Genomic DNA, 13,582 nt, shown 5'->3' on the forward strand with positions numbered 1-13,582 from the left:
GGTGCTAGCTGATGGATTGGCACTATTTAATGTTAATCATCTAGAAAATAAACTCAAATTAGGTTTCTCTTTCAAGCTCCAAAGCCCTCTTTGCAGTTTCATTTGGAGTCAATACGTCTATTCTCTGGCATCCACGCTGAGTTTATTTGCCCCTCAGAGTATTTATGGCCTTGGCTAAAGTAGGATTCCATGGGATCTCCTTCCAAAGTTTCTCTTTGAGAAAGTGAGAAATCCAGAAGTGGGTCATTAAGATTTTGTGAGCCAATAGATTTCCCTTATAAGCAATTAGTGAGCATTTATTGAGTGTCTCGTGTGTGATGGGTGGTATGCTAGGATACGAGGTGCTCTAGAATTTGCAAGGAGTTGATGAGACAGAATATAACCACTGTTGGGATAATTCTAGTGCAAGTATGGATAGGAACAAACAAATATTCAGTCAGACCATCAGTGATGACGTAGCTGGGAGATGTGTCAAAGGGATGGGCTGGTCCTAGGAGGTTTGTTGAGTGGCTGGACATGGAATTGGACATCTAACTCAAGTTGGACATTGAAAGAAGGATTGGATCAAGGCTGCACAGAAGGCACAGTGTATTCCAGAAGAGTGTGAACCAGAGGTGTAGGGGCATGTCCAGATTCACCCCATCGTCCAACACTCATCATGAAGCCTGTTCCTCCAAAAAGCCTTCCCTGAACTTTCCAGTCAAACTAAATCTCTTTGGAACCCACATGCCCCAAATGTGAGCTGCCTGTGATGTTTGTGTGTGTGTGTGTCTCCAATTTTTCCAGCCTTATAGAATCACCCTTTCCTTTAGTTTACATGAACTGGCTAAAGCCACCATCCTATATATTGTGGCTCCATTCCCGATAAGTTGGAGGATTTCTTCATGTAGATTACGCTTTCCTTGCTCAATTTCCTTGTTCAATTTCCTTGCTCAATTCCTTGTTCAATTCCTTGTTCAAATTCCAAGTCAATTTCCTTGCTCAATTTCCTATACACTCCTGATCTCCCTCACATCTCCCCTTTTACGGCTGTTTGTCCACCCCACATGAACTCAGTCCTGGAACACATCTCCTGCTGTGGGTTGAAATGGAACCCTCCAAAAAGATATACTGAAGTCTTAACCCCTTATCTAGTATCTCGGAATGTGACTTTATTCGGAGATAGTTTCATGGCAAAAGTAATTAGGTTAAAAGGGGCCCTAATTTATTATGACTGGTGTTTTTGTAAAAAGGGGATATGGCACAGACTTGCACACAGGGAGAAGCCTGCATGAACATGAAGGCAGACTCTGGAGTGATGCATCTACCGGCCAAGGAGTGCCCAAGATGCCCACGGACCACCAGAAGCCTGCAGGGAGGCCTGGAACGGAGTCCTTCACAGCCCCAGAAGGAGCCCGCCCTGCTGACACCTTGATCTCAGACTTCCAGTCTCCAGATCTGTGAGACGATACGTTGAATTAACAAGCCACCCAGTTTGTAGTCCTTTGTTATGGCAGCACTAGAAAACTCTCCCTTCCTTGATTTTCCTACAGCTTTACTCACACAAAGTGGTTCGGTGTAGCAGAATTTTACTAAAGTGTAGGGGGTGGGAAAGGTGCCAATGTCCCAAAACAGAGCAATGAACTAAACATCAAGTGCTGGATGTCTCTGATCTTAGTCCCTTGCTCGTTCCTGTCACAGAGAACTTCAGCTGGGCCCTTTCTTCTCCAGGACCCTGGCCTTCCTCCATGCTTCTAGGCCCCATCCTCTTCCTCTCCGCTCTTTCCTTTTCTTCCCATCCTAGAGCCTCGTCCTCCGGCCCCTGCAGAGCTGCCCTCAGAATCTCCAGACGCTCCCTGCAATATTGTGTAGAACTATTCTCTATTTTACCCTCCCCAACCTGGCCATTCCTTGGGATGGGAGGAGGGCCTCATTTCCCATACCCCAAAAGAGCCAAAAACAGTTATTCCCTAAGGAAACCTGCCGCCACTTGAAAAAAATAAGTGCTTTGTCCCTTGACAGCATCCTACTCCAAACTCCCATAGCTCTTCTTTTTTGAGACAGAGCTTCATTCGCCCTCATTCAGCTTCATGTCACCCAGGCTGGAGTGCAGTGGCACAATCTCGGTTCACTGCAACCCCCGCCTCCTGGGTTCAAACGATTTTCCTGCCTGAGCCTCCCAGGTAGCTGGGATTACAGGTGGCTGCCACCACACCAGACCCATTTTTGTACTTTTGGTAGAGACCAGGTTTCACCATGTCGGCCAGGCTGACCTCAGACTATCCACCTGCCTTGGCCTCCCAAAGTGCTGGGATTACAGGCTCCCATAGCGTTTTGTCGGAACCTCTCCTGCATCCTTGCCCCACTGTTATCCGAGTATGTGTGTATCCTTCCTTATGAGCTTCTGACCTCCTAAGGGGTGGGATGTGGTTCTTACCTGCAGAGGCAGTTGCTTGGCATTTGATGAATGAGTGAATAGATGCCTGAATTTGGTGAGTTCAAGGCAGGAGCCATTGACAGAGAGGCTGGACGACTGGGATTTGGACATTGTGGGAAGAGGGATTGAAGGGCAGCTGAATAGGGTCTTGAATGCCGTGGTCAGGAATTTATTCTGTGGTTGCTAGGAACTCTTGCAGGGCTTTGAGGAGGAGAATAACAGCATAAACTCTGGTCTCAGGACCCACACTCTTTGGTCTCAGGAGTCCTTTGCATTTTTAAAAGTTATTAAGTACTCTCGAAGAACACTTGTTTATGTGGGTTAAATTTGTTGATATTTATACCATATTAGAAATTAAAATGGAGATACTTAAAATGATTTACTAATCTATTTTAAAATAAAAATGTTTATTACATATTAACATAAATAAATGTTTTTAAATAAAAAATAATTGTATTTTCCAAAATGAAAAAAAATTAGTGAGAAGAATGGTATTGTTTTATAGGTTCGTAGGAGAGGAGAAATACCTTTTCTTCACCCATCACTACATTTATGGCCAAGGGCCTTTTGACAAAAGACAGATTAACAAGAGAAAAGCATACGCATTTATTTAATATAAGTTTTGCTTGATGTGATGGTCTTCATAAGGAAATAAAGACCTGAAGAAACAGATAAACTTGTGTACTTTTTATGCTAGGTTTGATGAGGATGTGAATAATTGTGCAATATGATTAAATAAAAAACCGTGACTCAATGGTAATAAACTGGGATGAAATTAGCAAGGCCTATTTGTTTAATATCATTTTGTAACCACATTTATTCAGAGATAAGGATGTTCCTTTCCTCTCGGTGTAGGGAGGGCATTTTTCTTTTCTACTTTTTTTTTTTTGTCTTTGAGCTCCCATTCTGTCATTTAGGCTGTAGTGTAGTGGTGCAATCATAGCTCACTGCAGCCTTGAACTCCTGGCCTCAGGTGATCCTCCTGCCTCAGCCTCCCAGAGTGTTGGGAGGGTACCTTTCGAATTAGGGTCTTATGAGTTGCTTCAGGGAAGAAGTGGTGGGGAAAGGTGAGCGTGACCTTCCTGTTTCTGCTGTTTTCGCCAATGCTAGGATGCCACATTTTGTGGCTGTGTGACCTGAACCATATCAGGTATGTATACCTCTTTCCTATTTGGATTACTGGAAGAGAGCTAGATTTTCACATCTGCTTATATATTGCTTGTTTTGGTATGTTGTTTTGGTTGAAGTATATGAAGAAAATCAGACAGGTAGTTAGAAAAGTGAGTGTTTTAATAGCCTTTTCAGATAATTACTGGTAGTCTTCTTTCTCAGCCCTCAACATTATTGCCACTTTGGGCTAGACAATTCTTTGATGAAGGGGCTGTCCTGTGCATTGTAGAATGTTCAGCATTATCCTTGGCTTCTACCCACTAGATGCCAGTAGCACCCTTTCCCTCAACTCCAGTTGTGGCAACAAAAAATACATCCAGACGTTACCAAATTCACCTCTTCCTGCTTCTTAAGAACCCCTGATATACCAAACTCAAGTGTTAGTTCCCGAAAGGTTACTTGCAGTATGGAATCTGAAGCTGTATCAATAAGCTTTTTGTACTCTGTGCTATAGACTGAACGTTTTTGTCATCCTAAAATTCATATGTTAAAACCTAGTCCTCAATGTAATGATATTTGGAGGTGGGTTTTTTGGGAGGTGATTAGGTCATGAGGGGCTCATGAATAAGATTAGTGGCTTTATATAATAAAAGAGAGACTCCAGAGAGCTCCCTTGGCCCCTCTGCCATGTGAGGACGTAGTGAGAGCACCGCTATCTATGAACCAGGAAGCAGCCCCTCACCAGACACCAAATCTGCTGGTACTTTGGTCTTGGACTTCCCAGCCTCCAGAACTGTGAGAGATAGATTTTGCAGTGGCAAAAGAGCATGGGATTTGGAGTGAGGAGACGTGAATCAAGATCCAGCTCTATCATTCACTAGCAGTGCAGACTTGGGCAAATTACTTAACCTCTCTGAGCCCCAGATTTTTCATATTTCTCTTTCCTAAAGCATAGATAATGCCACTCTGTATTTTTGCAATACAAAATGAGATCATGCAGCTGAAAGGTGTTAAAGCAAACTAAATATGGCCTGAGAAGGACTCTGTACTTCTATATTTGAGTCCTTGTGGATGAACTGTAACCCAGCTTAATAGTCAGACAAAATCGAAAACCTAACTTAATAGTATGCATCAGTAACAATAGCTGAGCGTTGGCCAATCCCAGCGGCCATACTTCAACCATTCATAGACCGCTGAGTATTCAAGCTGCCTTCAAATAAGGCAAATGCGGAGCTATAACCAATCTCGCTGTTTCTGTACCTCACTTCCAATTCCAGTACATCACACTTCCTTTTTGTCTATAAATTTGTTCTGACCACGAGGCACTCATGGAGTCTCTGTGAATCTGCTGTGATTCTGGGGGCTGCCCGATCTGTGAATTGTTCATTGCTCAGTTAAACTCCTTTAAATTTAATTCGGCTGAAGTTTTTCTTTTATCAAAGGGCGTTGAACAGAATAAGTTGTCAGACATTAAAGACTCAATACATGTTAATTACTTCCATTTTCATAACACTGTGTTCATTTGACAGACATTTATTGAGCACTACCAGCCCTGTGGCCAGCACACTGGCAGTGTTCAGTAGTGGAGGTGGGGAGTGTTCAATTGCCTGATGCTTCTGGCAGTCTGTGGATTGGCCCACTGGGTTGTCCTTTATGGAATTTTATTACCCTCTTACCTGGGTGAAGTTGAATGTTGCTGCTTCTGCCTTTATTGCCCTCTGTATCTATATAGTTTCTATTGACTCCTGGTTGTTGATTTACCTTTATGAGACATAAAAAGTGTACCTGATACTAGCCTTGCTGGGGTGAGAAGGGGGAGAAGGTTGACTAAAGGGAACATGGGGGACGTAATCTACCAGAGACTGTCAGCAAGTGGATGGGCTGAGACAGAGTCTTATCTAATACTCTGATTCCGCAAGTCTAAAGGTGAAGGGTCATCTTTTTTTTTAATCTCCCACGTGAAAACTTGACATAATTCATTCCGTTTTGACATAGTTCATTCTTAAGAAGAGCCTCTCAGTACAATTGTCTACAGATGGCATGGGCTGCCTCTGTAAACACCATCATAACATACGCCATCACGTTAGAAGTTACTCAAAATGAGAAAAACAGTCATTTGAGAAGATGCTGTGGAGCAGTGGTTCTCAAACCTGAGAGGGTGCATCAGAATCACCCAGCAGGCTTGTTCAAAAACAGATTGCTGGATTGTGTCCCCAGAGTGTTAATTCAGTAAGTCTGGGATGGGGCCAAAGAGTTTGCAAGTCTAACAGTCTCCCAGAAGATGTTAATATTATAAATCCAGGGGAAATTATAGAGGATACTCAAGCACTAAATGGAGGTTGCAGTATGTTATCTTTAAGTTTCTGGCCACCTTTGAAATTCTATGTTACTATAAGTTGTGAACCAAAATATCTGAGACAGGCCTCAGATATTTAGAAAGTTTATTTTGCCAAGGTTAAGGACGTGCCTGTGACATAGCCTCTGAAGGTAAGTTCCTGAGGACATGTGCCCAGGGTGGTCAGGGCACAGCTTGGTTTTATACATTTTAGGGGTACAGGAGACATCAGTCAATACATGTGAAACATACATTGGTTTGGTCCTAAAAGGCAGGACAACTCGAGGCAGGGGCTTCCAAGTCATAGGTAGATAAGAGACAAATGGTTGCATTTTTTTTTTTTTTCCCAAGACGGAGTCTTGTTCTGTCGCTCAGGCTGGAGTGTAGTGGCATGATCTCGGTTCACTGCAATCTCCACCTCCCAGGTTCAAGCAATTCTCCTGCCTCTCAGCCTCCTGAGTAACTGGGATTACAGGTGCACACCACCATGCCCAGCTAATTTTTGTATTTTTAGTAGAGACAGGGTTTTACCATGTTGGCCAGGCTGGTCTTGAACTCCTGACCTCATGATCTGCCTGCCTCAGCCTTCCAAAGTGCTGGGATTATAGATGTGAGCCATTGCACCTGGCCAAATGGTTGCATTCTTTTGAGTCTCTGATTAGACTTTCACTGAATACACAGTTTAGGGTAGAGGAAATAGTCACTTATGCCTTAGTCTGGCTTAGTGAATACACAGTTTAGGGTAGAGGAAATAGTCACTTATGCCTTAGTCTGGCTTAGTGAAACAATAGGGCAGAGGAAGCCATCAGATGTGCTTTTGTCTCAGGTGAACAGAGGCATGACTTTGAATTCTGTCTGTCCTTTGTCCAAGAGGAACTTCCCTGTGGGCAAATTGTGAAGGAGGTATATAGCTTTTTAATCTTTGTAGCTATCTTATTTAGTAATAAAACAGATGGCAGGTTTGCCTGACTCAGTTCGCAGCTCGACTCTTCCCTTGGCTTAGTGATTTTGGAGTCCCAAGACTTATTTTCCTTTCACAAAGTTCTTGAGGGACATATTACTAAAATCTTGGTTTCTATATTTCAGTCTTCTCCATCTCGGTAAAGGACCATCACCCAGTTACCTGAGCCAGAAAACTTGTCCTCAATTTTCCTCTCTTTCTCAGCTTTCTCTATACCGTCCAATCTATCCATGAGCCCTAGGATTGTCAGCGCCAAACCATGTCCCAAAGCTGCCTCCTTGTGTCCACTGTCACTTCCTAGTCCAGATGTTCAGCACCTATGTCCTGAGTACCACCTCCCTGAACCATGATCATGTGGGTACAGAGTCCATCTTAACTGCTTTCACCAGGGGAGCCTCTGAGTGTCAAGGGCAGGAGGGGCTGTGGGTCATGGTATTTCATCCCCACCGTGAGCGAGTGACATGGGACATCACAATTCTGATACACCAAGGACAGCGACTTTATCATCATCATGATCATCAGTCTCCAGGGTTGGAAAATGTTGTTTCGTAAAGGGCCAGATAGAAAATGTTTTTAGGCTTTGAGAGCTGTGTGGTCTCTGTCATGTGATGTAGTGCAAGAGCATGGAACAGTTTTCTTTTTTTACTTTATTATTATTATTTTTTGAGACAGGGTGTCACTCTGTTACTGAGAGTGCAGTGGCACAATCACAGCTTACCACAGCCTTGACCTCCCTGGTTCAGGTGATCCTCCTGCCTCAGCCTACTGAGTAGCTAGGACTACCATGCCTGGCTAATTTTTGTATTTTTTATAGAGATGGGGTTTCACCATGTTGCCCGGGCTGGTTTTGAACTCACCATGCCTGGCTAATTTTTGTATTTTTTGTAGAGATGGGGTTTCACCATTTTGCCCAGGCTGGTTTTGAACTCCTGGGCTCAAGCAATCCACCCTCCTTGGCCTCCCAAAGTGTTAGGATTACAGGTGTGAGCCACCATGCCTGGCCCATGGAATGGTTTTCACTGTACTTCCGGTGTGGCTAGCTAGCCTTTATCCTCCAGACTGCAATTTAAATGCCTTTGTTTAGAGAGGCCTTCCAGTCTAAAACTCTGTCCCACTTTTCCTCTCCCCAATAACATCTATATGAGCATCCTGTTCATTTCCCTCATCTCACTTTTCTTCACTTAAGTGACATGCGGCTTGCCTGTCACACACTGGCATGCAATCTCTAGGAGGGCAAAAACTGCATCTGTTTTATTCCCTGCTGTATGCCTCGCACCAGCCACAGAGTAGGTACCTCATATTGCCAAATGACTGAGGGCATGGATATGTAAGGGTTTCTCTTCTGGAAGTAAGAGACTACTTTTTATTCTACCAAATATTCAGTGAGTAGCTGCTATGTGCCAAACCTTATCCTGGGCCTTGCAGGAAAGCTAGGAGCTATTGAAGACATCATGTCAGCACCTTGGAAGACTGAAATTACCGTCAGCAGCCAGTGCAGCAACATGAATGCTATACACTGGCCAGAGAGTCCTGGGAAGGGAAAGTCAGGGTTGTGTGGGTCACAGCATGGTATTGGGGCTGGGGCTTCTGGGAATCTTGTGTCTTTCTTTGGCATGACATACCTATAACATTGAAATGCACCTTTCCAAGACTAAGCATACCTTTCCAATGTGATGTGCCAATGTTCTTAGGGGGGTTGGAAAGAGCTATAAATGCTGCAAGTGTGAATTAGCTACTGTGAAACATAAAGTCACGGTTCTATTTTTTTTTAGCCATAATACAAAAACCAGAATTTTTTTCAGTCAAGACCAAAAAACAATCCTCCAGGTTGCACTTGGCGTCAACAGTGGTGGATCACGTTGTGCCCCCAACCTCACTCCACCACAGGTCTGCTTTACCCTGGATGCTTCTGACTATGGGAACCTATATTATAATAACAGTATATATGTGTTCTCTGCCCCTGACTCCTGGCTCAGAGCTCCTAAAACTCTTGCAATTTCCTGAGCAATAGGGGTGCTAGGACAATCTTTTGTTCTAATATTTGGTCTTTGACTCTGGTTCCTGACACAGAGCTCCTAATCCCTAGGAATTTCCTGGGTGACGAGAGTGCCTTTGTTCTTATGGGGTGACTCTTGTTGTGCTCCTGGATGCAGGTTGGTCACCAGAAGAACCAAGCCATGGTTAGAAGCTTGGAACATTCAGCCTTACTCCCATTCTCTGGGAAGGGAAGAGGGGCTGGAAATTGAGTTAATAATCCAACATGTCTATGTGATAAAGCCTCCACAAAAAATTCTGAACTACAGAGTTTGGATAACTCCTGGGTTGTTAAACACATGGAGGTGGTATTCCTGGAGAGATAATGGAAGCTCCACATCCCTTCCCCTACGCCTTGCCCTATGTATGTTTCCATCTGGCTGGTTACCTGTATCCTTTATAATGAAAAAGTAAACGTAAGTAAAGGCTTTCCTGAGTTCTGTGAGCTGCTGTAGCACAGTCAAACCCAGGAGGGAGTGGTGGCAACCCATAATTTACAGCCAGTCGGTCAGAAGGTCCAGTGATCCAGACTCGTGACTGGCATTTGAAGTAGGTGTAGTTTTGTGAGACTGAACCCTTGAGCTGCGAGATCTGATGCTAACTCCAGTTAGATAATGTCAGAAGTGAACTGAATTATAGGACAGCCAGTCGATGTCCACCAGAGAAAAGGTCAGCATGGGAAAAATCCCCACACATTTTGTTGAGTGTGAGACATGCTGAATGTGAGATTAGGAAAAACACACATTGAAACTTGCACATGTTGAGTTTAAGATAGGACCATCAACTTGTGTTTTTTTCCTGTCTTATACAGACTCTTAGCTTCCCTGTGGAAGTGGCACTTGAACTTGCCCAAGAAAATAGCATGGCTTCCTTCATAAATAATCCAAAACTGGAGGATGGTGAGGCTTAGGTTTGATTGATATAATCTCTCTGCAGTATTTTCATGCACTTACTAGCACATTTGAGACTCACAACAGCTCTGAGAGATAGGGTTGAGTACACTGGCTGAGAAGCAGGCCAAGGGCAGTGCCATATTGGAGGCATAAAAGGAGAAATAGTTATTCATGCAGGAGAATGAAGAGGACACCTGGAGAAGCCAGACCAGTACCAGGAGACAGTGTTCTAAGAAGTGGTTTGCTGAGTCAAATGCTGCAGATGTCAGTAAGGTAGGAAAGAGAATTACTGGGCTTGGGAACATGAAGGGCATTGGTGACTTTCGTGAGAATGGTATCTTCAGTGAATGGGAAATTGGGAGTGAAAGCCAGTTGAGAGTGGTGTTGATAGCTGCAGGAGGCAGACAAATTCCTAAGCAGAGAGGGGTGGGTCCTCAGTGAAACCTGACCTTCAAGCCAAAGAGCCTGAAGCCTGAAAACTGGGCTGCCAGTTTTCCAGGTAAAGTCCATGACCTGGAGTGAGAACTTCCTTGATGTCTTTTAGCCAATCAAGTGGTGCTTTTACCAGGCCTGCCCTGGACCAATGAGCACACACTCGCTCATTCTGAGCCCATAAAACCTCTGGACTCAGCCACGTGGGACTACCGACCTCTGGGTAGGGGCTACCCGCTTTGGGGCCCTTCTCCACTAAGAGCTGTTTTATTGCTCAGTAAAACTCTTCCCTGCCTTGCTCACTCTCTGGTCATCCATGTAACCTCATTCTTCCTGGACACAAGACAAAAACCCAGCACCCGCAGAATGGCGGCTGTGAAAGGAGCTGCAACGTTGTATCCCTCCTGCCTTCTACTGACGCTGGGCAGCTGCTCTGCATGATGGGAAGCAGGGCAGGGCCAGGCCAGCCCAGGAGCTGTGGGCTGGAGCAGGGCAGCAGGACCAAGCAAGCTGTAAAACAACCAAGCTGAAACACGTTTCTGGCCAGATTGCCAAGCTATGGGTGGTGACATGCTCTCGTTCGCCAGACTATGAGAGAAGAGCTGTGACCCTTCTGGGAGCCCAGATCTTGGTACTCCCTGAGCCAGAGCTGTGACATGCTATAACACCCACTTGGGGCTCTGCAGTTGCTGGCGTCTCTAAGTGTTCAGGCACCATGCATTCCCTTTGTCCAGATGCCAATGCTCAAGGTGGAAGCCACTTAAGGCATGCCTTGTCCAGTCATAGCCTTGCACAGAGCTTGTGCCTGTGCTGGCCCCTGGAGCTGCCTGCCCCACCACAGCAGCCAGCACAGGTGTACCATGGCCAGACCCCACTCAGCTTGCTTGCTCACACACCCCTTTCTGCTCCATGCCTAACTTGCCCATGGTGGGTGTGAGATCCGGGCCGGTAGCATGAGCTGAGCACAGCCTGCTGGGCCAAGTGGGAGGAGCCAGCTCAGCAGTCGTGAGCAAAACTCTAGCAGAGGTGCTGCTGGCTGCCGAAGTCTCTGGCTGGTGAAGCGGCACCCGAAGGATCCTGTGTCATTTCAAGCTAAGGAAGTGAAGATAGTGTCTTAATCTTAATCACCCTGATTTCTTTTTACCACATGCTCCTCCTTCTGCAAGGAGTCCTGAACCAGCCACCTGAAGTTCTGGTTCTGGACCTGGCTATACCTCTAGCTGGGTTGATGACCTTGGGCAGATTTCCATCTCTACGTGTCTTAGTCTGTTTTACATTGCTATAACAGAATACCAGAGACTGGGTAATTCGTAAAGAAAAGAAATTTATTTCTCACAGTTCTGGAGGCTGGGAAGTCCGAGAGCATGGTGCCAGTATCTGCTGAGGGCCCTGATGCATCATAACATGGCTGAAAGGCAAATGAGCACATGAGGTGGAGAGAGGACAGGGGCCAAAATTTATCCTTCTATCAGGAGCCCACTCCTGTGATAACTAACCCACATCCAAAATAATGGCATTACTCCATTCATGAGGGCAGAGGCCTTATGATCTAATCATCTTTTAAAGACTCCACTTTTAAATGCCATTACAATGGCAATTAAATTGCAACATGAGTTTTGGAGGGGAGATTTAAACCATTGCACTGCCACGGTGCTATGGTTAAATAGTTGGGTGGGCCACAGATCTCTGAGATCTCTTCCGGGTTTTATGCTCCAATGGAGTGGATAGGGAGGGGATGGAGCCCTGTGGATGGAGGGCTTGTGGAGTGGTGCAGAGAATGCATAAAATTTTATGCAATGAGCTGTCACCCCAGGTTGGCAATTGGTCCCCCCAGGACAAGGGCCTAGAACACAGGACTAATATAGTACGTGATAGATAGGAAAGAATCTGTTCCAACAAGCACCATGGTGATTTCAGGAGGGCAGGGTCAGGTGCCTCTATTTGGAGAGGCACCTCTATTTGGAGAAGCACCAGATGTATTAGAAAGTGCTTTCTCTGGGATGACCCACACTGCAGGAAGTGAGTTATGTTAGCAGTATCTGAATTAACTCATAGATCAGAAATGTCAGGAAGGAGGCTCTGTGAACAGAATGGAGGGTCAGGGTTGAGGGGTAGAGTTCTGCAGAATGAGAAGGAGGTGTGGAGTTAGATGCGGCAGCAAGAGGCAGTAATAAGAAAGGAGGTGGTGAGAGGGGCAGGCTTGCTCTGTTTACCCAGATGTGCATGCGATGCCAAACTCCAGGTGCAAACAGGTGGGTCCCTTTTGGGGAGCTCAATGTCCTAACCTCCTGGCTTACAAAACAGGTGTGTGAAGGACTGATCTAGAACCAGGATATTACATGCCTCATATTCCACTTGAAAAAATCAATTTTTTGGTAGGTCTGTAATTCCTAAGGCCCGTTTAGTTCTAGCAAATGAAAACCCTCCTGTTTCTGGCTAACTGATGGGCATCAGAAGGATCCCTGATCAGAGAAAATGAGAAGATGCAGGTGCACAGGCGACAGACCTCTAACTGCGTGCCATTTAGAAGAAACTTCTTAGATAACCCCAAGAACAAAGAACCCCAAGAACTCTTGTTTACAAGAGCAAAATCACATTTTGTATTTAGTAATCAAAACAAACAACAAACAAACAAATCCTTGCAGTGCTTCTGTAGCTAAGGAAAGCTTGACAACAGCTGGACTTTAGAGATGATTGCTATAACCCCTCAGAACGCAACTTCTTGGATGCCCATTGGTTATCATACATAACAATATTTAAATTTTGCCTCGTTCAGGAAGCAACATCTAAATGGGTCATTAAAGGACAGTGAGGGATTTTCAGTATGAGGGACGATGCTGTTTGGGAGACCTTTGGAGAGAGCGAGTCGTCTGCTGAAAGGATTAGTCCTTTTAGATGCTGTTACCACTGTAAATACACAAGTGGTAACTGTAATGACATGACCATTTCTCTTTGGAATTAGTCCTTTTACAGATAATGATGTACTGGCCTTATGTCTCTGGAAGATTCCTTCTACATTCCTGCGCATTCGTGAATTTGGTTGCCTCATTGGTAACAGAATCTAAAAGGACAGATCATTCTCTCCAAAGGCCTCCCAAACCGTGTGGTCCCTTATTACACTGAAAATCCTTACTGTCCTTTAGTGCCCCATTCAGATGTTGCTCCCCCAGCCAGATCTGTCCTCTGCTCTCCTTATTGCTTTCTGCATCACAGCCAGAATAAATCATACTTCATTCTGGGCTCCTTCTGCCTCTCCCCCATGTTGCCCTTTGTGAGTGAAAATTGCTCCCGTGATGTCCTGGTGTCCTCTCTCCTGAGGCCAGAAGTTCCTTGAGGTCCAAAACCGTGTGTCATGTCAATGTCCAGCCCCCTCCTGCCGTGAAGAGAGCCTTGAACACATT

Source organism: Pongo abelii, chromosome 9, assembly GCF_028885655.2.
Source record: "Pongo abelii isolate AG06213 chromosome 9, NHGRI_mPonAbe1-v2.0_pri, whole genome shotgun sequence".
Lineage (NCBI taxonomy): Eukaryota > Metazoa > Chordata > Mammalia > Primates > Hominidae > Pongo > Pongo abelii.